Consider the following 26,291-nt stretch of genomic DNA (forward strand, 5'->3'; position numbering starts at 1 on the left):
TGTCCACGTGGCACACCAACATACGACCTGCCACTGGAGAAGTTGTTGTTGTTGTTGTTGTTGTTTGTCCTTCATTCTCAAAGAGGACGATGACATTGGGAGGTGATGTCATGACTTGCAGTGAATTGGACTTAAGTAAGGGAGGGCTAAGTTCCAAATGAACACTAACAGCAGCCTTAAAGGGGAAAAGAAGGACAAGATCCCAATATCCAAGTCTTTGAGCTGGAAGGTGACTCACAGGGTGACTTACCCTTTTGTTTTCCAGAAACAAAATCCAAAGCCTAGTGAAAGAAAGTGACTTGTACAAGGTCACTAAGATAGCAAGGAGCAGAACGGAGATTCTAATCCAGATCCTCTCATTCTCTGTCCAGTGCAGCAGTCTGGGGAGCCTGTGTAGAAGCAGGAAGGGACATGTGGGGCCCCACATGCACATCCCTAGATGGTACTGACCTTAAAAGATCCATTTGTTTAAATGTACAGCAGCAGATTAATCCTGCCAAGATTAGTTTCATATGCCTGGGCTGCCTGGCGGCTCAGAATTTCTCTGTGCCCTTTATGAAGGAATAAGCAGACCTGGCAGCCAAACACCTTTGTTTTGCTTTGCTTTCAAAAAACAAGAACAAATTCCTGGAAATGGGAAGGCTATTTTTAAAGGATTTTGCTCACAGTAAAAATTAAAATATTCAAAATGAGCAATATGTTTCTTTTCCCCCTAAAATTACCTTTCCATTTGGGTTGGGCTTATCCAGTCAAGGACAGTAGAGAAGAAGCCAACATAAAAATTATTGAAGTGTTTGTTTCCTTATATAAAAATCTTCCAAGTTAGAAAATCTTTTTTCTCACTCGGGCAAATCTCAGGAAAACCACTCAATAAGACAGAAAGAGCCTGGCCCCTACAATTAGGGGACCAGGTTTCAAATCCCACAACTGATGCCCTGATGTGTGATATGGGACAAGTCATGATTCATCCTTTGCATTTCAGAGTGCCACTGACCTCTTTTATTATTAAATGCTAGCATTATTAATAAAATTATTAATTACCCCAAAATTATGTCTCTGGGACCTTTTAAACATCACATCATTTCCATGACTTATTCTTTTATTCTCTACCCCAGCTACACATAGAGAGCCATGCTCATAATCTACCTATTACCTATAAATGTTCTACTTTTGTGTTCAAGAATTCCTAAATTCCTTTTACTTGTATCAGAGCTAAATGTGGATAAAAGCAGTGGTCATTTTAGCAGCCAACTCCTCTACAGGTAACACTGATCCCATACCTTTTTATCTTCTCCAGTAGATTCTCCCACTATCATCCCCTCTCTCTCCCTCTCTCCCTGCCTCCCTCTCCTTTTATTCCCTCTTTGTCTCTTTCTCTCTCTCTCCTTCTCTCTGTACCTGTCTCTCTCTGTCTCTCTCTGCTGTCTCTGTCTCTGTCTCTGTCTCTCTCTCTCCCTCCCTCCCTCTCTTCCTCCCCTTTTATTCCCTCTCTGTCTCTGTCTCTCTCTCTGTCTCTTTCTCTCTGTACCTGTGTGTGTCTCTCTCTGTCTCTCTCTCATATTTACAGGTTTCTTCCCTGCTATCTTCAAACAAACCCTAATTTCCTGTAGCCTTTTTTTAAAAAATCCTCGGGGCGGCTAGGTGGCGTAGTGGGACCGGTCCTGGATTCAGGAGGACCTGAGTTCAAATCTGGCCTCAGATACTTGACACTTACCAGCTGTGTGACCCTGGGCAAGTCACTTAACCCCATTGCCCCGCCAAAAACAAAACAAAACAAAACAAAATCCTCATTATATGCTACCATCCCTGATAGCTATCAGCCTATAGCTCTCACCTACCTCTCAATTAAACACCTTGTAAAATCTCTCCATCCTTTCTTCGTTTCCTCTCCCCTCACTCTTTTCTAGACTCTCAGCAATCCCATGTCCAACCTCATCATTCAGCTGTAAATGCTCTCTTCATAATTATCAGTGATATCTCTTTTACTGAGCCAGTCAGGACTAAGTGACCTGCCCAGGGTCACACAAGTAGTAAGCATCTGAGGTCCAATTTGAACTCAGGTCCTCCTGACTCCAGGCCAGGTGCTCCATCTACTTTGTCACAGTGATCTCTTGACTGCTCAATCTAATGTTCTTTTCTCAATCTTCATCCTCTTTGACCTGTATGTAGCACAGGACATTGTTGACAATCTTCTACTAGACATGCCTCTCTGGGTCAGGATTTGAATCCAGGTCTTCCTAACTTCAAGGCCAACCTTTCTCTCCAGTTCCTAACAACAACAACGACAACAGTTAGTATTTATATAGTGTTTAAGGCTTGCAAAGTGCTTTATAAATAAGAGAGAAGGGAACAAGCTTTTATTAAGCACCTACTATGTGCCGGGCCCTGGGCTAAACACTTTACAAATATTATCTTATTTGATCCTCATAACAACCCTAAAAGGTAGGTGCTAATATTAGCCTTATTTTACAGATGAAGAAATTGAGGCAGGAAGAAGCTAAATGACTTGCCCACCATCACACAGCTAGTGGGTGTCTGAGACTAGATTTGAGCTGAGGTCTTCCTGACTCCCACTGGAAGATGAGTTCCTTGACAGCAGGGACTGGTTTTTGTTGGTGATGGTAGTTGTTGTTACACTGTCAGCTGTGCCACCTACCTACTTCTGTCCATATAGAGTTTGAAAAAATGGCTGGTAGGGGTCTGCCCAGCTCCGCCATAGCTGAGGCATTGCTACAGCAAAAGCCTGTATCTGTTGCCTGGATAAGTCACAAAAGGGACTTTCTCCCAGGTCCAACAATTTCCTCTATTGAGCCTAAGTATCTTTTGAGAGTGGCAGGTGTCCTGAGTTTGAAGTCACAGGCCTGGATTCCAATCCCGACTCTACCACTTACCCGTGTGACCTTGGACAGATCACTTCATGCATCTTTCCATAGGTTCCCTAATCTAGAAAACGGGAAGGTTGCACTGGATGACTTCAGAAGGCCCTTCCAGCTCTGAGTCTTATTATCTCTAGATTTCTTGTATTACTAAATTTTTATTTTAGATTCTGTTTCCTCCATTCTCTATTTTTCAAGGTATCAGCTGATGTCCTAAGGTTTCCAAGCTTCTGTTCTCAGCTGTCTCTATCACTTATTATCTCTTTCTTTAGGCCTTTGTACCCACCCCCCCCCACCCCCCAAGGCCTATGCAGTGCCTGGCTGAAAATAGGCCCTTAGTAAATGCTCAGTGATGGAGTCATTCTTCGGGTCCCTAGGACCACATTCTCAGTGTCTGCTGTTTCCCCATTTCCCTTCCTCCTCTCAGTCCCATTAATTTCCCCTTTTGGGGGCTGAAAGACTTGAGATGAGATATGATTCATGGGAGACAGGTTAGGAAACACCCAGTGTAGGCACTTGTTGATTATCCCTCTTTCTCCCCCTGCCCCCACCAGTTTTTTTAAGCTTTCCTTGTCACAGAAATCTTAAGAATCCCATGGCCAGGACAAGGCCCCCTCTCTGCACCTAACCCATTAGATCTGCAAGTATTTAGAGGCAGGCTGCTCTCTACTCTCTTTAATCCTTCCAAACAAGACAGCACCCCAGAATCACCCCAGCCTGAGGCCTGGGCAGCCTGCCAAAGGTTGGAGCAAGCAAGCATTACTTAAGATAGAGTGAAAAGAGAAAAGAACTATGCATACAAGCATGAAATGTACAAGTTGTCAAAGTTAAGACTCAACAACTTGGCTTCAAATTCCATGATGAAATGGGTCTCCTGCCCAAGAGCAGGAGGACCTCTGTGACCTCAGGCAAGTGACTTATTTTGTCTGGGTCTCAGTTTCCTTCTCCATTGGAAAAGGTTGTTGAACTAGGTTGCCTTTAAAGTTCCTTCCTGCTCTAAATCAATCAATTGATCTGTAAACATTTACTCAATTAAATATATAATCCTATGAGTCTGGAGACTACTTATCTCACTGGGCCTGTTTCTTTATCTGCAAAATGGGGAGGGGGAGCCTAGGTGACTTAACTTCCTTCCAAGCCCAAAATCTAGGATGGTGGGCTCTGCTTTTGGGATGCTACAGGCACACACATAACTTGGATTCCTTGGGCATTATCAAATGTAATTTCCCCCTGGTTAAATGATGCAATTCAGAATTCCTAAGAACTCAGCCCTTTTGCTAGAGTGAGTGCCAGGGCGGTGCGATCAAGCTGTCTCCACTATGGAATCACTCGGCATCTGGCTTCCAAAAAACTCCTCTTAGCATCTGGGACCAAACGAGTTCTTCGAACTTTATGACTTGACAGCCAGAGCCAGCGTGCTTGCCAAAATGAAATCCATCCTTGGTCCATGGTAGTAATTGTGACAAGAAACTGTGAAGTCTTCCTGTTCCAAAGTCCTGGAAAATGGAATTTGCCCACAGTAATATAGGAAACTTTAGTTGTTCATTCATTTGCTGTAGCCCCACCTCACACATTCCTTGGTATTCCTAAAGCCAGTGTGACCAAGTACATAGAGGGTTGACCTTGGGGTCACGGAGGCCTGGCTTCCAGTGCTGCCTCTGACAAATATGGGTTGTATGCTCCTGGGCAAGTCCCTTAGCTTTCCAACATCCCAGGGACTTCTCTAAGACGCCACATTCCAGAGGAGTTATAATGGACAAGTGTCTAGTCTGAATTGGGAGAGGCAGGATTCTCTGCAGCAGGTCCCCACATTGATGAAGTCACAATTTCAGGACAGCAGCACCAAGAGCGGTCATTTGGATAGCATGTGAGGTCTTTAAAGTGCTTTGTAAGCATTGGCCCTGGAGTCAGGAGGACCTGAGTTCAAATCCAGCCTCAGAAACTTAACACTTACTAGCTGTGTGACCCTGGGCAAGTCACTTAACCCTCATTGCCCCACAAAAAAAAAAAAAAGTTCTTTGTAGATAGTACCCCTTTTGAGCTGTACTGTGGGACCTTGGTCAAATACCTTTAAAATTTTGGGACTCGATTAGATGCCTTTTTAGGGTCCTTCCAGTGCTAAGTCTTTGAACCCCGTGAGGCCAGTATCACTGGCATTATCATCCCCATTTTACATATTAAGAAACTGAGGCTTAAGTAGAGCAAGTGATTTGCACATGGTCCCACACCTGACTAGGGTGAGAGGCAGATTTCCAAGCCAGGTCTTCCTGCCAAGGCCATAGCCTTGGATAGGATCAGGATAGGATATGATCGTGGATAGGATCATAGGGTCAGGGTCCCTGTCCTCACTCAACATTCGGTAGGCAGATGCCTCTCTTCTGGATAGATCAGGAGAGAAATATCTGTGGGTCTTCCAGAAGCTTTGGGGGTGCAAGAACAAACTATGGCACTTGACAGATGGACATGAGATAATCTGAGCTACATGAAAGCACTGGGTGACACCGCTTAGAATATCCTCCAGCCAGAGGCAAGGAAGAAGTACAAGGACAAAGAAGTTGGGAGGGGCACTGGTCATAGCAGATCGAGTCAGAAGGAGGAAGAAATATATCCCTTTATCAACATTAAATTCCTATAGTGGGGCAGCTAGGTGGCACAGTGGATAGAGCACCAGCCCTGGAGTCAGGAGGACCTGAGTTCAAATCCAGGCTCAGACACTTAACACTTACTAGCTGTGTGACCCTGGGCAAGTCACTTAACCCTCATTGCCCTGCAAAAACCAAAAAATAGATATGGGAAGATTTGACAAATAATTAGATTTGTGGTATGAGGGACAACAGTTGAGATTGCTATTCAAGATGCAAATCTGGGAGACTAGAAAGACAGAAAAAAGGAAATGGGGAAATCTCTGAGTTTGAAGAGAATGAAAATGAGTTCTGTGTTGCACATGTTAAGTTTGAGATCTCTATGAGACCTTCATTTGGAAATGTCCAATAGGCTTCTAATAGTGAAGTATTGGTGCTCAGGGGAGAGTCTGGGTCAGGATATATAAATTTGTGAGTCATCTGCATAGAGGTGATAGTTAAGCCCAGGGACACTAATAAGATCACTAAGCATGAAAGTACAGAGAGAAAAGGGGAGAGGGCTCAGCACAGAGCCTTGGGACACCCCATGGTTAGAAATCATGACATAGATGGATATCCAACAAAACAGACTGATAAAGAATGGTCAGAGGGATCAGAGAAGAACCAGTAGAGAGTAATAAAGGGAAAACCCAGAGAAGAGAGAATTCAGGAGAACATCAGCAGTGTTAAGTGCCATAGAGAGGTCGAGAAAAGACCATCACATTTGAAAATTAACATAACCGGGGGCAGCTAGGTGGTACAGTGGATAGAGCACCAGCCCTGGAGTCAGGAGGACCTGAGTTCAAATGTGGCCTCAGACACTTAACACTTACTAGCTATGTGACCCTGGGCAAGTCACTTAACCCCAATAGCCTCACACACAAAAAATTAAAATAACTTTATAAAACATTCATTGGAATGATGAGATCAGAAGCAAAATTTCAAAGGGTTAAGAAGTGGTTGAGGGGGCAGCTAGGTGGTGCAGTGGCTAACACACTGGCCCTGGATTCAGAAGGACCTGAGTTCAAATCCGGCCTCAGACACTTGACACTTACTAGCTGTGTGACCCTGGGCAAGTCACTTAACCTTCATTGCCCTGAAAAAAATTTTTAAAAAAAGAAGTGATTGAAAGGAACCAGAGACACCAAGTATAGATAGATTTTGAAGGAAACTTGGCTGAGAAAAGCATGAGAAATATAGGACAATAGACTGAGGGACAGTAGGATATGGTGAAAAAAAAATTTAAGGATGGAGAAGACTTTGGGCTTGTTTGTAGGTGTAAAGGAAAGAAACAAGAGATAGAGTTTGAAGTTCAAAGAGTATATGATTGAAGTTGCAGTCTAATGAAGCAGAGATAAGATAAAGGGCACTTAGAAAGGAGTTGGCCTGAGACAGGAGAAATCCCATTATTATCAGAGACTGGGAGAAAAGAGGAGAGAGTAGAGGAGTGGGCTGTCAAGGCCTACTGAAATGGAGAGAAGAGGGAGCACCCAGCAAATGGCTCACTTTTCTCAGTGAAGTTTGAGCCAATGTCCCCCACGGAGAGGGTGGAGGAGAGAGAGATAGGGGAGGGTTGTGCAGAGAAGAACAACCTCTCCGGGTAGTGGCATAATGAATCAGTTAGGGAGAGGCAAAAGATTGCTTTGGCATAGCAAGGGCCACATTCTGGGTTAGATAACATCAGTTTTCTTGTGGAAGTCATCTTGGCCGCAGCTTAGTCTTCAGGGTTTCCTGGCTCCTGGTTCTCCACTCTCTCCACGATACCTCCTCGCTTCTCCTCATAAGAGTTAGAACTTCACATCTCAGTAAAAACAAAATTAGATTCTAACCCACCAAGATTCCAGTATTGGAAAGGAAAATTATTAGAAAAAAAAGAAAAGAAAGAAGAAAAGTGGAGAGGAAAACAATCCTATCCTGCAGTTTCTTGCTACCTCCCTGGGCAGAGGCTCCAGGAGAGTTGTTTTTACAGGGTGTCCAGTGAAACCAAGGGACCACTTGCTTCTTCATGGAGATTTCTCTGCCCCATCTACCTTACTTTTCTATGTAAACATAAATATTGTGGAGAACTTCTGTTTGGATAAGCTGGGCTTGCTGAGTGGTTCTTCCTATTTCTATGCCTCTGCTGCTGCTCCTACACAGGCCCGCAAGACTTGAGGGTGTTTTGATTCATTTATTCAACAGCCATATATTAAATGAGGCAGTGTGGTGTCTTGGAAAGATCACTGGGCATGGAGTCAGTAGAGACCTAAGCTTGAATCCTGCCTCTGACTTGACTGTGGACCATGGGCAAATTGGTTCACCTTGTTTTGCTCATTTGTAAAACAGAGATAATAATACCTATCTCCCAGGGTTGTTATGAAGATACAATGAGATCCTACGTATTGAGTACCATATAAATATCAGCTAATATTTTTATTAAGGGCCTACTTAATCTTAAGCACTGTATTAGTGATGGATGTTATTCCATGCTTTAAATTTTGAAATAATTCCATAAGTCTCTAAACACAAGATGAAAATGACTTAGGGCCAGTTAGGTGGCGCAGTAGATAAAGCACCGGCCCTGGATTCAGGAGGAGCTGAGTTCAAATCCAGCCTCAGATACTTGAAACTTACTAGCTGTGTGACCTTGGGCAAGTCACTTAACCCTCATTGCCCCACCCCACCACCAAAAAAAAGAAAAGAAAATGACTAAAGTAAATAGACAAATTCTAGTGGCCTAGTTGAAATTTGTGAGACCTGTTGGTCCCTTCCCTGTTGAAAGTAGTGAGGACTAAAACTCATTATCACCAGCAACAAGGGGGTCACTATCAGATTCAAATAAATCCCTGTTCCCAAATTGTTCCTTGTCCTAAGTGAGTATGTACAAAGAATGCATATGACTACATTCCTTCAGCACCTATTTTTTTCAAATGTTAAGTAAATACAACTATTGCTGTAAGTGATGTGTGTGTTTATATGTATATATGTGTGTGTGTGTGTATACACACACACACATATGTATGTGTGTGTACCCATTTCCATGACTGTTACCATTCATTTGCTATAAGGTCATTTATTGGTGGCAGTAGCCATCAATGATAGCACTATTATATTCCAGCCTCTCCAATCCCTCACAGTGGCCAAAAGAATCTTGCTAATGTACAAAACATTTCCTTATTTAAGAACCTTGAGTGTGTTCCTATAGCCTCTAAGATAAAACTCAAACACCATAGGTGGGCATGGAGAGCCCTGCGCAGTGTGACTCTAGCCACTTCTCCAGATTCAGTTGCGATTACTCCTCCTCATTGACTCTGTGGTCTAGCCAAAAGGGCCCCCTCGCTGTTCCCTAAACTTGGACTTGTCTCCTACCACCATCCTTTTGTCCAGACTGGAGGTCATGCCCGAAATACATCTCCTCACCTCAAACTCTTAGAATCCTTAAGCTCATTGTCACCTCCTATGGAAACCCTTTTCTTATAACCGTGTGAATTGAATGTGATAAAGAGAGTTGAGAGCCACTTCTTCGGTTTTAATGCTTCTAACAATTTGACAAGTATTTATTATGTGCCTTCGGTGGACTGGGCAACATGCCAGGAGATGGAGAAGAGAAGAAATTGATCCATAGTACCTGCCCTCGTGGAGCTGATAGTCCAAGGCAAGGCGAAAGCTTATAATAATAAAGTAATGTATTGTAACAGCATTAGACAGAGGCAAAGCAAGGTGTCACATGAGAAGAGGGTGGTGGTGTATTCATTACTGACTAGAGAAATCGAGGAAAACTTCACAGAAAACAGTGGGAGGAAGTTAGGAAGGAGGGAATGAAGGGAAGGAGGGGGAAGGAAGGAAGGAAGGAAGGAAGGAAGGAAGGAAGGAAGGAAGGAAGGAAGGAAGGAAGGAAGGAAGGAAGGAAGGAAGGGAGGGAGGGAGGGAGGGAGGGAGGGAGGGAGGGAGGGAGGGAGGGAGGGAGAAAAAGAGAAAGAGAAAGAGAGAGAGAGAGAGGTCCTTTATTAAATGCTTACAATATACAAGGCACTGTGCTAAAAGGTAGAGATACAAATAGAAGCAAAGGTACCCCTACCCCCCCCCCCCGCCATGGAACATCTACTGACTGCAGACAACACATGATGGAAAGATGAAAGAGGAAGGGGCTTCAGACAGGGAAGGCACTCATGAGAGGACAAGGAACAAGAAGGTTGGGGAGAAGATGAAGGAAAAGTCCAGAGAGCAGGTGAAGGAGTGAGTGGGGCAAGGTGGGCTTCCTGAACCAGTGGTCTGAAGGCAAGGGAATCCCCAGTCTGGAGAGTGAGACCTCAGGGCAGAGGTCTCAAGGCAGTGCGGGTATTCTGGAGTAGGACCCCTTGGATAACCTTGGTTCATGCTCTAAACTAGAATCAGGAAGTTTTGCCCATGGGGAATGTGAAAGATGTGCAGTACAGAGCACAGTCTACCCCAGATGCATTTAGCACAGGGGAAGGGTAACTTTTCCCTCCATGCCTCTGAAGTACAGACCTTCTAAGAAGGAAAGAGTACACCCATGGGGGAAGATGACCCCGAGACTCTAGGACTGGTGGCCTAAGGCCTGGTGAGATTGTAGGGACCATCTTGCTGTATGTCAGGGGCTTGTGTGCTAGAAAACCCCATCCCCAGATGTCAAAACCCTGGGCCAAAGCTCCAGTCTCCCTGCCCTAGTAACACCTCTATTCATACTCACACTTTGGATTATTGTCTGGTTGGATGGACAAGTGAAGTGTCATTTCCCTCCCTTTGTATTGAGGGTTATAGGTTCATACAGGGGGAGTGCCTTTACTAAGCTACGTACCCTCTTAGAATTCCACCACAGGCAGGAACGTTCAACTTACTTATGGCCAAATTATGAAGTCAATGGCATTTGGATTAGAACGCAGTGTGTGGGCTGAAAAGCAGATTCGTCTGCGTGGCAAGAAGTCTGAGTGAAAGGTTTTGATGCAGATCATCAGGCAGGGGAGGGGGGAGGTCACTCAGCGTGCAGCCACAGAAGCAATACTATCTTCAGAATGCATGAAAAGACAATCATCTGAATCTCTGTTTGCTTTACTGAGGAAGAGGTTTTTATAAGTGAGCCTAAGATACCACCTAAAGGTCAAACCTGCAGAAATCACAGAAAATGTTGCCCTTTAAATGGAAAGGGGGGGGGGGAGTACAAATACTCTTGGCTATAAAAAAGGATGAATTGGAAATTGCATGTTTCCCCTTCTATTCCATTTCCATGGACCCAGAAAAGGAGCCAAATGAAAATGTCTTGCTAACATTTAGATTTTAACAGCAATATTAATTTTTTCAGGAGTTTTCAAGCGGGTTGGTTTCCAAGGAAACCCATGTCTGTGATGGGATGAATTTAACTTGTTGAGACTAATGCTAAAATTTCAGGACATGATGGACAGAGTCCTGGTGATCTAAGGTGGTATCTTGTCTCTTGTTCTAGCCATGGATGGGACATTTATGCCATTTCCCAAATTCCCTTTGAGATAAGCATCCAATTCTTTTTTTATTCAAAGCAATTCAGTTCAATTTTATTCAAAATTCAGTTGTTTCAATTCAATTTGATTCAACAAGCTTATCAAGTGGGAGGCACTGACCTAGGTGCTGAGAATGCAAAGATAGAAGAAGGAGGAGGAGGAGGAGGAGGAAGGGGAAGGGGAAGGGGAAGGGGAAGGGAAAGGGGAAGGGGGAAGGGGAAGGGAAAGGGGAAGGGGGAAGGGGGAAGGGGGAAGGGGGAAAGGGGAAGGGGGAAAGGGGAAAGAAAAGATCCCTGTGCTCAATGAACTTAAATTCTATTCACGGGAGTGCAACATTTTATACAGCTATTTTCCCAGAAGTCCTTTTGATATTTGAAATAAGATGAGCTATCACTGGCTACCATGAGCCTTGAATATCAGGATGTCAGATCTAATAGAATATCTTCTTCTAGATCCCATTTTTAGAAGCCCTCCACTCCCCACATACCTTCCAGGTCTAATTTCATGTTACAGCCTTCGATGAGCCCTATGTTCTAATCAAGATAGATCAGGAATCCATTGCTTTCTATTTGTATTCCCTGAACTGGGCACAAAGCAAGCACTTAATAAACACTTTTCTGTTACATGGTATTCATCACTCACCTCCACACATTTGCTCAGGCCCCCACGTCCAAAACGTTCTCCCTCCTCATCTGCACCACTTAGAAATCCTTGACTTCCTTCAAGATACATTCCCAGTACCTCCTTCTCCATGAGAAGTTTCTGCTCCCCTCAGTTTTTAATGCTCTGCTTCTCAAAATTACTTTGCAGAAACTTTGTGTTTTCTTATGCAAGCATCTACTATATAGTTTCAATAGAGATGGGCCAGAACCTTCACAGCACTCTAATATCCTAAGTGTTCTAGTGCAAGTTATTTCAGCAGGAAAATTTAATTTAATGTTTTCTGGAAGATGGTTTTTAAGGTCCATAGGATTGTAATTGTGTTATGAAATGTTTGCTCTTGATTCATTAAAAATAATGAAAGTTAGGGGGCAGCTAGGTGGCGCAGTGGATAGAGCACTGGCCCTGGATTCAGGAGGACCTGAGTTCAAATCCGACCTCAGGCACTTGAAACTTACTAGCTGTGTGACCCTGGACAAGTCACTTAACCCTCATTGCCCCCAAACAAAATAAAACAATAAAAACCATTTTTTTAAATGAAAAGTTAGTTTGGGTGTGTGATGGGGAAAAGACAAGAATGCACTTGTGACAGTAATGGTCCAAATCATGTTTCATTAGCATTGTTTTTCCAATTAGCAAATTTTCTTCTTACTGAGATGATGGTGGTGGTGATGATGCTAGATGTTTTTTGGTTGAATTCAACAAATATGTATTAAGTGCTTACCATAGTTAAAAAAGATAAAGTGTTTATTAAGTGCTTACTGTATGCCCAGAACTGTACTAAGCTCTTGGGTTACAAATACAAACAAAACAGTTGTTGCCCTCCATGAGTTTACATTCTAAAAGGAAACAGGATATATAAAGGAAAGCTGGAAAAGGGAGGAAGGGGGATATGTAAGGCAACGTTGGGTGGAGCAGGCTGGGCAATGTTGTGGAAGCAAGACAAGGCCAAAGATAACCTATCAGGGCTCAGGAACAGAGTGCAGGTGACTGATGGGAAGGAAATGGAAATGGTAGAGCTAGTAGGAATGGTATGATGGGAAACAGTCTTGGAAGTAGCTTGGAGAGCAAGGTTTAGCAGAAACTGAACAGAGACAAGAGACCCAGAGCTGGAGATCAGGTTAACAGTGGGAAGGAGGTAGAGGTAATAATCTGAGTGGAAGAGGCATAGAGTGGTCCAGCAAGAAAACCACAAATCTGTCTCTGCCCATAAAAAGCTACATTCTTCTTGAGTCTACAACATGAACATGGATAAATAGATACAAAATTATCTCTGGAGGAAGAAAAAGGGGGGATTAGGAAATATTGGTGGGTATAAGTGTATCTGAGTCATGCTCTGTAAGAAGCTGAGGATTCTATGAAGTAGAGGTAAGGAAGGGCATTCCAAGTACATGTATGGAGTCTAGTGATGGTGTATCATGTATGTAGAATAGCTAAAAGGCCAGCTCAGCTGGGATGGAAAGTACGTGAGGTGAACTAGTAGGAAATAAGAATGGAAAAGGAGGTGGGAGCCATTTTATGGAAGGCTCTAAACACCAGAGTTTGCCTATTATCTGAGATAGGGAGCCAGTGAAGATTCTTGAGCAAGGAGGTACCACGGTCAAACCTTCCCTTAAAGGGAAAGCAGCACTTTGGCAACTATGTGTAAAAGGAATAGAGAAGGAAGAGCTTGGAATCCCAGGCTCAATCAGGAAACCATTGTAATAATGCAGGCAAGAGAGGAAGAGGAGCAGAAATGGGGTGGTCATGAAATGAGTGGAGAGGAGATGGATCCAAGAGGCATCATGGAGATGACTGAATCAACAAGAATTGGCAACTGATTGACTATGGGCAACGAAGTCTAGTAATGCTGTTTTATATGAGTCATCGCCACCTCGTGTATTTATACAGCTTTACTTTGACCCAAATGCTTTTCTGACTGTTAACTTGTTCAAGAGGAACACACAAAAGCACCATATGTCTAAATGACTCGCCTGTGGTCTTACGCAATATCAGTGGGCTCCCCGGCTATGGCTTAGACATTAAGTAACACTCCCCGGCTCCATTTGAAATGGCATATGCAAAAGGAGCCTGAAAACACCGCATACGTCTGCCAAGTCGATCAGTGTCGTTCAGGTGTAGAGCAACTTAAATCATCTTGAAACAATGAGTCATGCTTACAAATGGAAACACAAAGACTCTGGGGCTGGGGCTGAAATCAGCCAACATGCTATCAAACAGTTAACAAGAGAGGATGGCAGGGAGTAAATAAACATAGAGCAAGGAACAGTCTATCTTCTTAATAGCATCTTAAGCACTTAATTCCCCACCCGCCTTCCTCCTCCCCCCGCCCCATACCATGTTTGAGATGACTAACATGGTGGATGGCTCAATGGGGACAAACGATGCAGCCAACAGGAGTCACCACATGCCAAACTCTGCTCAAGCCAAGCACCATATGTGAGCATTGGAACCCAGGGGAATGAACAGCAAAAGGAAACCATCCTTCGAAGCCCCCACATGGAAATGCAGCATATCATACTGTTCAGGAACACCCACAAATGCTGAGGAAGGTTTGCTATCATCAACAGCCTGATGGCCAGATGTAGTTCTCCTTTCATTCATTCATCCAACAAACATTTTTCAGGTCATAATACACAAAGAAAACAAGTCTGAATGTAACCAAAATATACAGTAAGCACAATTCTGCTTCTGCTTCGTGTTGTGGGCACTGGATTTAAGGAAACTCAGATTTTGATCAAAGTAGAAATCACTACTTACTTAGCACCAGCTACTACATAACAGAGTTCTCCTTCTCTCCTTCCCTTTCCTTTCCTTTCTTCCTCCCTCTCTCCCTTTCTTCTTTCTTTCCTTCCTTCCTTTATCCTTCCTTCTTTCTCCCCTTCTTTCCTTCCTCCCTCCCTTCCTTCTTTCCTTCCTTCCTTTATCTTTCCTTCCTTTTTCTTTCCTTTTTTCCTTCTTTCCTTTCTCTCCCTTCATTCTTTTTTCCTTTGTTCCTCCCTTCTTTCTTTCCTTCCTTTATCCTTCCTTCTTTCTCTCCTTTCCTTCCTCCTGCCTTTCCCTCTTTCCTCCCCCTTTTCCTTGTCCCTACCTTCCTTTTCTTCTCTCTTTTTCTCTACTTCCCTTTTTTATGACCTTCTTGCAACTCCATTCAACAAATATTTATTAAGCATCTGCTTATATGAGGGATACTATACTAGGTTCTGAGAACAGAACAGCCACCATCTAAGCTCTTGCCCCTAAAGTGCTTACTTAGAGTCTATTAGGAGTATGTGACATGCACACAGGCACATAAATATACGATCATTTGAGAAGGGAGAGAATGTTAACAATGAGAATGGAGATCAGAGGAGATGATGCTTTGTCTGAGCCTAGAAGGAAGATTAAGGCAGTGTGAGAGTCACTAGGATGTAGTGGGAAGTGTGTGGATTAAGAGGCAGGAGTCACCGGCTCATGTGTAACCCCTGAGGTGTCTGGCTCCAGGGCCAGGGGTGACTCAACTCATCAGTTTCTTCACCTGTAAAATAGTAAAGGCGTATCTGCCTCACAGAACTTTTATGAGGATCAAATGAAATCATGTGTATAAAAGTGCTTTGCAGACCTTAAAGCACTATTAGAAATGTCTGTTGTTGTTAGAAGGATTCTGGGAGGAAGAAGGAGTATAATACAGGAATGTTACTTTTGTCTCGGTGTCCCCAGTACCTAGCACAGGGCCCCATCATAGAAGACATTTGGTGATGTTTGCTGGCTGGATGGGTGTGGTTGCATGGGAGAAATGGGATGTGTAAACATACCTGAGGTAGGATGTGAGTTTGGGGAACATCAGGAGACTGCTTCAGCTGGAACATGGAACACTGAAAGGGAGTACCGTGAGATGAGGCCGGCGAGGTGGGTTAGAGCCAGCCCGTGAAAGGTGGTCATGAATGACAGCCCAAGTAATTGTTGTTTTGCCTTAGAGCCATTAGGGAGCCCCTAGAGGTTCATGACCAGGGGAATATCATGGTCAGACCCATGCTATAGAAGATGTAGTTTGCAGCTATGTGGACTATGGATGGGAGAGGGGAAGGACTGCAAGTGGGGAAAGCAACGAGGAGACTCCCAAGTGACAAAAAAAGGCCTGCCGGCCTTCTTTCCTCCCTCTCTCCCTTCCTTTCTTCCTCCCTCCTTCTTTCCTTCCTTCCTTCCTTCCTTCCTTCCTTCCTTCCTTCCTTCCTTCCTTCCTTCCTTCCTTCCTTCCTTCCTAGGATCATAGAATCACAGTTCTAAAGCTAGGAGGAGACTCAGATGTCATCTAATCTAAACCCCTCTTTTTACAAATGAAGAATATGGGAATTATGAAGGTCAAGTGACTTCTCCAAGGGCACACAGGAAAGCATCAAAGCTAGGATTTGAACTCAAGTCCTCTGACTACAGAACCAGTGGCATTTTTCCTTCCTTATTTTTTCTTCCTTCATTTTCTCCTTCCTTCCTTCTTTCCTTCTTTTTTCATCCCTTCTTCCTTCTTTCCTGCCTTCCTTCTTTTGTCTTTCTTCTCTTTCTTTCCTTCCTTCTTTAGTTTTTTCCCTCTTTTACTTCCTTCTTTATTTTTTCCTTCCTTCCTTCTTTCTTTCCTTCCCTCCTTCCTCTCTTCCTCCTTTCCTTCTCTCTTTCCTTTCTTCTTTCTACAAGTTATTAAGTTCCTTCTGTGTTTGAAGCCCTGTAATCAATTAGATATTATTGGAGGGTTTTTTTCCCTCATTTCAAGGGTCAGTAAAACAAAATGAATTCCCAAAAGAGTGGTTTGGATTTTGCCCACACAGTCTTTTCATGGCCTTTTTTTCCTTGTCCTCTTTATTCCCCTACATTATTAGACTAAATGCTGGTTCCTTTGTTTGTTGGATACAAAGGAATAATTAGAGGAAAATAATGGTTTTATCTCCTTCCCCAGAGAGTATTACTATTGAGCTTTTTCAGGCAGGCAGGTGTAGTTTGCATACAGGCTGTGGTCTTTGGATTCCCACTAAATTTATCTGGTCAAGCAAGAGGGACCTGGGCAGAGGAACTTTTGACAACAAAACAGGAGCGACAATTGACTCACTGCCACCTCTTCTTCTCCGAGGGTTCACCCTCCAGGTTCTCTGTAGGTCATTTCAAATGACTCTTCCCTTTCCTGGAGATTTCCTGTCTCTGTTTTCAGTGACCCCAGCTCAGGCCAAAGCCCTGAGTTTCTCTCCTGCCCTTCCTCTTCACACGACAGGCCACTCACACCTTTGTCCAGAAGAGGCATCAGGAGACCCTGGATAGAGCCCTGGCCTCAAAATCAGAAAATAGGGGTTAGAGGCCGAGCTCTGTCACTGAGCACCCATAGGGTCAGGGCCAAGCGACTCAGCCTCTGAGGCTCTACCTGAGATCCACTATGAATAAGCTTAGGAATCAGAATCAGCACACAGGACTAGTGTGGAGAAAGGGGTTTATATACTGAGAGACAAGGACAGAGAATCTAAACACGTGTGTCTGTACGTGTGCATTTGTACACACATGTATGTATATTTGCTCTGTTCCTGTGATGTCATTGGTTTAAGGTACTGCCTTTACCAAAGTAGATGGGCAACTCTTTGGCAACTTAGAGTCATGGAGACTGGCCTGGACCTCTGACAGGCAGTGACTTGCCCGGCCACACAAGCCAGTACTTGAACTTGACTCTTCCTGAGTTTAAGGCTGGCTTTTTATGCCATGCTTTCATACATACATACACACACACCTACATGTGTGCATACATACATGTGTGCCCCTGTATATGATTATCTATGCATCTGTGTGTATTGGATGTGTCTAAACATGTAAACATATTCTTATATTTATATGTGTGTGTATTACAGTAAATATATTATATAGGCAGTGTATTATATAAATATATATGTTATAGATATATAGATATTTTGTGCATAATGTATATTTATACATATGCAGTACTTTCCTCTTCTTTGAAATAGGAAGTAATAATCACACCTACTTCACAGAGCTATTGTGAAGATCCATTGAGATAATGGACAGGAAGCACTTTGCTAGTAATTTATAATGCCGCCTATTTCTTTAAATTCATTATTTATTTTTGATGTTCTTTTCTTTTTAAATTTTGAGTGTTCCAAATTCTCTCCCTCCCACACACACTGAAAAGGCAAGCAATATAACAATTATACATGTGAAACCACGTAAAGCATTTCCATATTAGCCACATTTCAAAAAAAAGGCAAGAAAAAAAAGCGAGAAAATTATATTTCAGTTTGGATTCAGAGTTCATCAGTTCTCTCTGGAGGCGGGCAGCATATTTTCATCATGAATCCTTTGTAATTGTCTTGGATCATTGTATTGCTCAGAATAGTCATATCTCTCACAGTTGATCATCATTACAACATTGCTGTTACTGTGCACAATGCTCTTTTGGTTCTTCTCACTTCACTTTGCATCTGTTCATATAAGTCTTGCCATGTTTTGGGGGTTTTTTCCCCCAGAAACCACCCCCACCTCATCATTTCTTATAGTGCAATAAATAATACACCATCACAATCATATGTTGCAACTTGTTCAACCACTCCCCAAATTCCCTCAATTTCCAATTCTTTGCTACCACAAAAAAAGAGCTGCTATAAATATTTACATACATATAGGTCCTTTCCCTTTCTCTTTGGTTTCTTTGGGATACAGACCTAGTAGTGGTATTGCTGGGTCAAAGGGTATGCACAGTTTTATAGCTCATTGGGCATAGTTCTGTTTTCCAGAATGGTTGGACCAGTTCACAACTGCATTAGTGTACCTAATTTTCCCTCATTCCCTCCAGCATTTGTCATTTATGATAGGTGTGAGGTGCTACCTCAGAGTTGTTTTAATTTGCATTTCACTAATCAAGAGTTATTTAGAACATTTTTTCATATGATTATAGATAGCTTTGATTTCTTCTTCTGAAAACTGCCTGTTTGTATTCTTTGGCCATTTATCAAGTGGGGCTCCTATTTTTATAATTTGACTCAGTTCCATACTCTTTATATATTTGAGAAATTAAGTCTTTATTAGAGAAATTTACTGTAAAAAAAAATGATAGTACTTCATTATCTATGGTAGCTTTTAGCAAAATGTAGTTTCCCTGATTATCTCTTTTAGTTAGGTCTGTTTTTGCTTTGTCATTGGCTGACATCATGATTGTTTCCCCTGACTTTTTTACTTCAGCTGAAGCATATTAGCTTCTGCTCCAGCCCTTTATTTTAATTGGTGTGTATCTTTCAGTTTCAGGTGTGTCTCTTTGTAAAGAACTTATTGTTGGATTTTGGTTTCTTATCCATTCAATTGTATGCTTCCATTTTATGTGTGAGCTCATCCCATTCACATTCACAGTTATGATAACTAACTGTGTATTTCCCTCCATGATTATCTTGTTTCTTCATCTCTCTCTCTCTCTCTCTCTCTCTCTCTCTCTCTCTCTCTCTCTCTCTCTCTCTCTGTTTCTCTCTCCGTCTCTCTCAGTCTCTCTGTCTGTTTCTCTCCTCTCCTCCCCTTTCCTCAAAAGTCTTATTTTGCTTATAACCACTGCCTCCCTTAATCGACCTTCCCCCTTTATCATACCCTCCCCCCCCTTCTCTTACTCCCTTCCCTTCCTATTTCTCGATTGAGTAAGTTACATTTCTATACACAACTGGGTGTGTCTGTATGTGTGTGTGTTCCTAATTCTTTGAAGCAATTCCAATGAGAGTGAGGTTCAAGCATTACCTGCCACTATCCCCCCATTTTCCCCTCCATTGTAAAATCTCTTCCTTGCATGCCTCTTCTATATGAGAAAATTTCCCCATTCTGCCTCTCCCTTCCCCCTTCTCCCAGTGCATCTGTTTCTCCCACCTTCATTTTTTTTTGGAGATCATTAAAAAATAATCAACTCACACCCCTGCCTTCTGTCTATATAAACTCCTTTTAACTGTCCTAGTAATTATAAAGTTCTTGGGAGTTACATGTATCATTTTCCCATATAAGCATGTTAACAGTTTAACTTTATTGAGTCCCTTATGATTATTCTTTCGTGTTTACCTTTTTAAGCTTCTACTGAGTCTTCTGTTTGACTATCAAATTTTCTATTCAGCTCTGGTCTTTTCATCAAAAATACTTGAATGTCCTCTATTTCATCAAATATCTATTTTTTCCCCTGAAGGATTACACTCTTTTGCTTGGGTAGGTGATTCTTGGCTATAATCCTGTCTTTGCCTTCTGGAATATCATATTCCAAGCCCTCCACTCCTTTAACATGAAAACCACTAAATCTTCTGTGATCCTGACTGTGGCTCCATAATAATTGAATCGTTTCTTTCTGGCTGCTTGAAATACTCTTCTCTTTGACCTGGGAGCTCTAGAAATGGATTTAATATTCCTGGGAGTTTTCATTTGCGGATCTCTTTCAGGAGTTGATAGGTGGATTCTTTCCATCTCTATTTTACCCTCTGGGTGAGCGCTCCCAAAGTAGCTGTGGTGTCAGCTACTGTTTCTACTGCTGTGTGTGTGGGCTCCACACAGGCCTCCACCCTCGTGTCAGACTTCTCCTGCCAACCTCTTAAGTTTTCTTAGGCTGGAAAAATATCTCACCCCGACTTTTTGTTGGCTCTGCTGCACCAGAATTTGATTTGAGGTATTATTTTTAAAAGTTGTTTGGAGGGGAATGTTGAGAGAGTTCAGATAGGTGGCTGCCCTAATCTGCCAACTTGGCTCTACCCCTTTAAAGTACCATCTAAATGTGAGCTATTATTTTTCCTTTTCTCCTGACTACAAAGCAGGCCAGTGTACAAGAGCCCCTCAGGTCAGTCTATAATCGTGGCAATGTTGACCAGCCCCCAGTTGTCCCTTAGGCACACTAGGACAAAAGGCTCCTGAAGTGAGCTCTATTATATCACAGAATGATTCACTGCCTTATTATTGCCACTTTTTTAACAATAAGAAACCATAATCAGATCATTACTTGTGAGCATATACTACATCACTTCAGACAGAGGATGGAAAACCACTGCTTCCTCTATGTGACCGTAAGCTTTGCTCTACTCCATAGTAATAGTGTACCCTTAGCATTCCGCTCAACCATAATGCAAACATCCCCCATTGGTTGGAGGGAAATTGGCTGAAAAAATGGAGAGAGATGAATCAAACCTAACACTGCCCAGACCCCACCAGGTGACAAAGGGCCTCACAGAGCAGTTACTCCCCTACATCTCAATCTTCCTGCCTCTTTCCTGAACTCTTCCCCGTCCAGGTTGGATGCTGAGAAGCTACCTTATCACTACCCCTTCTGGAGGAAATTCAAAGCCCCTACTTTACTCTGACTTTCAGAACCTCTTTTTGCCTCAATTTCCTTATCTGTAAAATGGGGATAATAATAACATCTCCTTCCCAGGGCTGTTGTAAGGATCTAATGAGGTAATAATCATAAAGTGTTTAGCACAGTACTGGGCACTGAATGAGCACTCTATAAATGTTAGCTCTTTTTTTTAATTTTTAATTTTTTAATTTTTTTGCGGGACAATGAGGGTTAAGTGACTTGCCTAGGGTCACACAGCTCTAGTGTCAAGTGTCTGAGGCCAGACTTGAACTCAGGTCCTCCTGAATCCAGGGCCAGTGCTTTATCCACTATGCCACCTAGCTGCCCCCCAGCTCTTATTTTTATTACCCTGATGCTATATGCTCTGGCCCATCAGGCTTTGCCATTCGCCCTGAAACAATACCCTCCAGACACCTACACTTTACCCTTAGGACTCCAGGCTTTAGGATCTGCCTTGCTGCTCCATGCTAATGAGCACCAGACCTTGCATCTAAACCCTCTTTGATGAGTTAAGTCTCCTAATAGGAAGCCGATCTCCTTGAGAACAGAGACCATCTCACTTTTCTGTATGAATCTCCAGTGCTCAGCATAGTATAAATGCTTTATAAATTCCTTTTCACTCTTTCATTCATTTTTTTAATCCTTAAATCGGAAAACACCATTATAAGGAGCTCCTGGGAAATGGCCTCTTTCCAGAGCCATAGTTCCCTTAGTTCCCGGCCCTGTGAGTTCGCCTTCTCTTCTAGAGGACCCCACAAGAGTCCAGAAGGATCTGCAGGAATCCACCATTTGCCATTCCTCCCATCAGCAGGGACAGGGCAGGATAGGTCCATGGCTGACTCTAGGCCCTGCAGGTCTTCCAGACAGACAGATAGAAGGTTCTAGAATGGTAAAGGAAGCTGCCACAGTCACGAGCCCTGCTCCAGAGCTATCCTTGGCCAATTCTCTTTTTTAGAAGTAGAGAAAACACGTGTCACAGCAGGTACTTTGTGCTGCCCCAACAGGCTGATCTTGACCTTTCTCAATGCACATTTTTGTAAGTGGAATTGACAACATGCTATTTCCTGCTCAGCTGTCTCCTAAACAGCTCTGATTCAGTGCAGTAGACAGTGGGCACCCTCCTTTTTCCCCTGTCAATGTGGTCCTGCCCAACTCATCCAGCTCTTGTCACTTTATCAGATTTTTTTTCTCTTTGACAGCTTGGCAGCACTGAGGGAATGAAAGTTTTAATGAGAGAGTTTTATAGAGGCAGGGAAATGACACACTGAAGTGTGTGTGTTGGACTTGGAGTCAGGAACACCCGAGTTCAAATCCAGCCTTAGCCACTTGCTAACTGTGGGACAATGACTATCTCTCAGCTTCAGTTTCCCCATCTGCAAATTGGGGATAATAACAGCACCTACCTCCCCAAGGTTATTGTGAGGATTCAGTGAGATAACCTAGGTATTTCTAGAGTGCTTTGCAAACTTTGAAGGGCTATATAAATATACCTGCAGAGAGGAAAGGCACCAGCCATCGCAAAGGGGCTGTTGTGGTAGAGGAGTCAGGACAGCTAAAGGGAAGACAGTGACGATTTGTGAGAGGAAATCTAAAGGACAAAGGCTAGTGGTCACCAGGAGGGAGCAAAGCACCCCACAGAGCAGCTACTCCCCTACATCTTAGTCTCCCTGCCAATGCCTCATTCCTGAACCCTTCCCCCTCCAGGTTGGATGCTGAGCGCTCACTCTCGCGTTCTCTCTCTCTCTCTCTCTCTCTCTCTCTCTCTCTCTCTCTCTCTCTCTCTCTCTCTCTCTCTCTCTCTCTCTCACACACACACACACACACACACACACCCCCTTCTTGAAGGGAATCTAGAGCCCCTAGTTCACTCTGACCCTCAGATCCACCCCTGCCACCCCAAGGGTTTTTAAGACAACTCTTTAAGGCTTCAGGGCACTTCATTGTCACCATTGTCACTGCAGGGCAGGCAGATATGGGGGGATTGAGAGGAAGATCAGGGTAAGACCAAGACAGGACTGGTAGGGAAGAGTTACTGGGCAGGAAGCCTTTCTGATCACTTCCTGTTTTAACCCATTATTTTGTGCTCGTTAACTTGCTCACCTCGATCATGTCCAGGCTTCCAGCACCCTCTAAATTTTGGCCCCTTAGGAGAAAGTTCTGATCACCCCACCCTAGTTAAGGCTCTCTTCCTAGCAGACACAGACTAAGCTGGTGAGTCAGGTCTCCACTCAGAGTATACTTTAAACCTGAAATCCAGAACTGTTTGCAGGAAGCAGATATTCCAAAAACCTGTGGGGTTTTGCTTCTATTTGAGAAAAAGTGATAAATGTTTTTCACTCTCATTCTATAGACCCTAAACTCCTTGAGATCAGGGATAGGGGCCATGTCAATACAAGGACTTCTCTGAAGTGTTTGTATCTGTGCTGTGCATTTTTTTTTAAGCAGACCTGCATTTTCTTCAGTATAGCAAGCTCTCGATAAAAAAGCTCCTTCTATTGATGTAGGCCAGCACCTGCTTCACAACCATGACCTATAGTATTAAAGAGTTTCCTAGGGGTGGGTATCAAGAGGCTACCACCTGCTCAGGATGACACAGCCTAGATGAGTCAGAGGCAGGATCTGAGCCCAGATTTTCTGTGCTCAGAGGCTACTCAGAGTCAGAAAGACCCGAGTTTAAAACTGCTTGATCCTGGACATGTCACTTAATCATCTCCAGCCTCAGTTTCCTCATCCATAAAATGGGCCTAATAATAGCACCCATGACACAGGGTGTTTGTGAGGATCAAATTAGATGCTATATGTAAAGCACTTTGAAGGCCTGAAATGTGATATAAATGTTAGTTACTCATTATTATATCACACGTGTATGAGAATATTGCTACTCTGCCTTATTAAATGCTTTCTACCACTTATTTCATACAATTGACCACATTAAGGCTCCAATTAAACTTCAATTTCAGCACTCTACTTAAGTAGATAATTTATACTAGTAGGTTAAGAGAAGAAGAAAAGGGAGGTACTCCTAAGGATACCTCATTTTCCCACATATATATGCATGGAAATTCTTACTGAATTCAGGAAAAAAGGGAAAAGGTCAATCTCAGGTTGTAGAATATGATCCCATGTATTGACGTGCCAGGGACATATTTCAAATTCAATATGAATCCTGAACCAAATTTGCTCTTAGTTGTAACAGTCAATTTATATATTTATTAGAAGCTATGTATACTTACCCTTGCTGTGTGAACTACAGGGTTCATTTGGGAGGAAATAAACATTTCCTCATAAATAAGCATTTATTAAGTGGTCACTATGTGCCAGGAATTGTGCTAAGTGATTTATAAATGTCACATTTGATCCTTACAACAAACCTGGGAGGTCAATACTATTATGATCCCCATTCTACAGTTGAGGAAACTGAGGCACACAGAGGTTAAGTGACTTGCACAAAGTCATACAGTTAGTAAGCCTCTGAAGTGGGATTAGAACTCAGGGCTTCCTGACTAGAGGTCCAATTATCCTATCCACTGCTGGGGCTGGGGGGGGGGTGTCGAGTTCCTAAAAGATGAAGGTAGATTGGGGGAAGAGGAGTGTTAAACATATTTTAAAACCCTCTTATTCAAAGTCTTCTGAGGGAATTTAAATGTTTTGTATTCAACACAAATAATATTGAGTCTTGGGGCTTTTCAAATTACCTAGTTTTAAAAAAGAGAGAATTATCTTTTCTTCCCCACTATTTTGTGATTTGTCATGTGAAAGTTTTCTAGCTAAGGACTATAGATACGATTCTGGATCATGACTTGATTTTCAAAAGCATTTATATATTTTTTTTAATTGTTCCTTTAGGATTAAAAAATAAAAATAATGGTCATGGCTTTCACTAATATTGCTATGCAGTCAAAAGCAAAAGAAAGTCCTTGGATTTTTGCCCCCAAAGAAATGGAGAATATGCCAGGAAAAGCACTGGATAAAATTAGATACATCCAACATGGAATGCTTAGCCAAAAAGATTCTTCCTTGCCATTTGTGTTTGCCAGGAAGGAAAACAGCTTGTTGAAAGGTTAATCTAAGTATTAGTTTTGGTCAATTTGAGATAAATAAAGGAGATCAGATAAAAAAAATAAAAAAACATAAGGTCTGTGGCACTTTTATTCGTGGACATTTTCAGCAAGAAGAAAACTTTAATTAAATGTTTACTTGTACGTATGATTAAAAACATTCTTGTAAGGGTTTCTGGTTTGTTTTAAGGGTAACCAAAAAATGACAGAAAGAAATGAATACTGGATAGAGTGAAGGATTGGAGTTCCTAAGACCTGAGTTCATATTCAGTTTTGGACACGTCCTGACTGTGTGACCCTGGGCAAGTCACTTAACCTCTACCTACCTCAGTCGCCTAATTTGTAAGATTCGGGGGGGGGGGGGGGCGGGGTGTAGTAACAGCACCTACCTCATGAGTTGTTGCAAGGATCAAATGAGATAATAGTTCTAAAATCTTTCTCATGGTGCCTGGCATATAGTGTAAGCTTTTTGCATGCTTCTTTCTTTCCTTTCCTTCCTCATCATGATCCCAACCCCTGTGGTACTAAATATTCATGGACTTGGGTAGAATGACTATCAGTATATAACCCCAGCAAATAGCCATATGATCACAAACAGAAATTAAAAGAAAACTCCAGCCATATTTTTCCTACACACACACACTCAATCAAAAGCGTTGGATACTTTCATTTAGGAACTAGGAGTCCTGTAAAAACTGTTATATAAATGATCTCCCTTTAGAAAGCAGAAACTAGCTGATTTGGGAAATTACAAAGTGTTTAGCCCATAGATGTTTCTCACAAATATCCCTTAAGTTTATTGAAACATCTTTTTTTTTCTTTACATATTTTAAAAGCCAGGAACCAACATGAGCCAGGGACTGGTTTCTGTGGATAATTCTGTGAAATAAAATCAATAATTCTAGCAACCAATTAAGACACTGAAATCTGTTGAAAAAAAATCACCCTAGATTAATGGATGGATCATCTACTCAGTACTATTAAGTTTTCAATGAGTTAATGCTAATAAACAAGCTTATTGATTTCAGGATTTTCTGTACGTCCCCCAGGGAGTTCCCTTTACAATGCTGTACACTTAAATTGTCAGCTCAAGTGATAGAAACACCTCTTTGTGTAGCAATCATTTTCTAATCATATTGAAAGGGGATGGGATGCTTTCTAAAATGAATCCTGCTTTGTGATGGGTCTAATTGACGGCTCGTCCGGCAGTCACTTCTTTATCTGATATTAGGAGGTGGGGGAGGTCAGCCCTACCTGTCTGCCATCTTCCCGAGGAA

General features: G+C 42.6%; 1 protein-coding gene across 5 annotated transcripts in view; it reads left to right on the plus strand.

Annotated features, from left to right (window-relative positions):
- The window catches only part of THRB (thyroid hormone receptor beta), a 440,576-nt gene that overhangs the window by 360,056 nt on the left and 54,229 nt on the right, over positions 1-26,291 (plus strand). The gene's annotated exons all lie outside the window — the stretch shown is intronic.

This window comes from Dromiciops gliroides, chromosome 5, assembly GCF_019393635.1.
Source record: "Dromiciops gliroides isolate mDroGli1 chromosome 5, mDroGli1.pri, whole genome shotgun sequence".
NCBI lineage: Eukaryota > Metazoa > Chordata > Mammalia > Microbiotheria > Microbiotheriidae > Dromiciops > Dromiciops gliroides.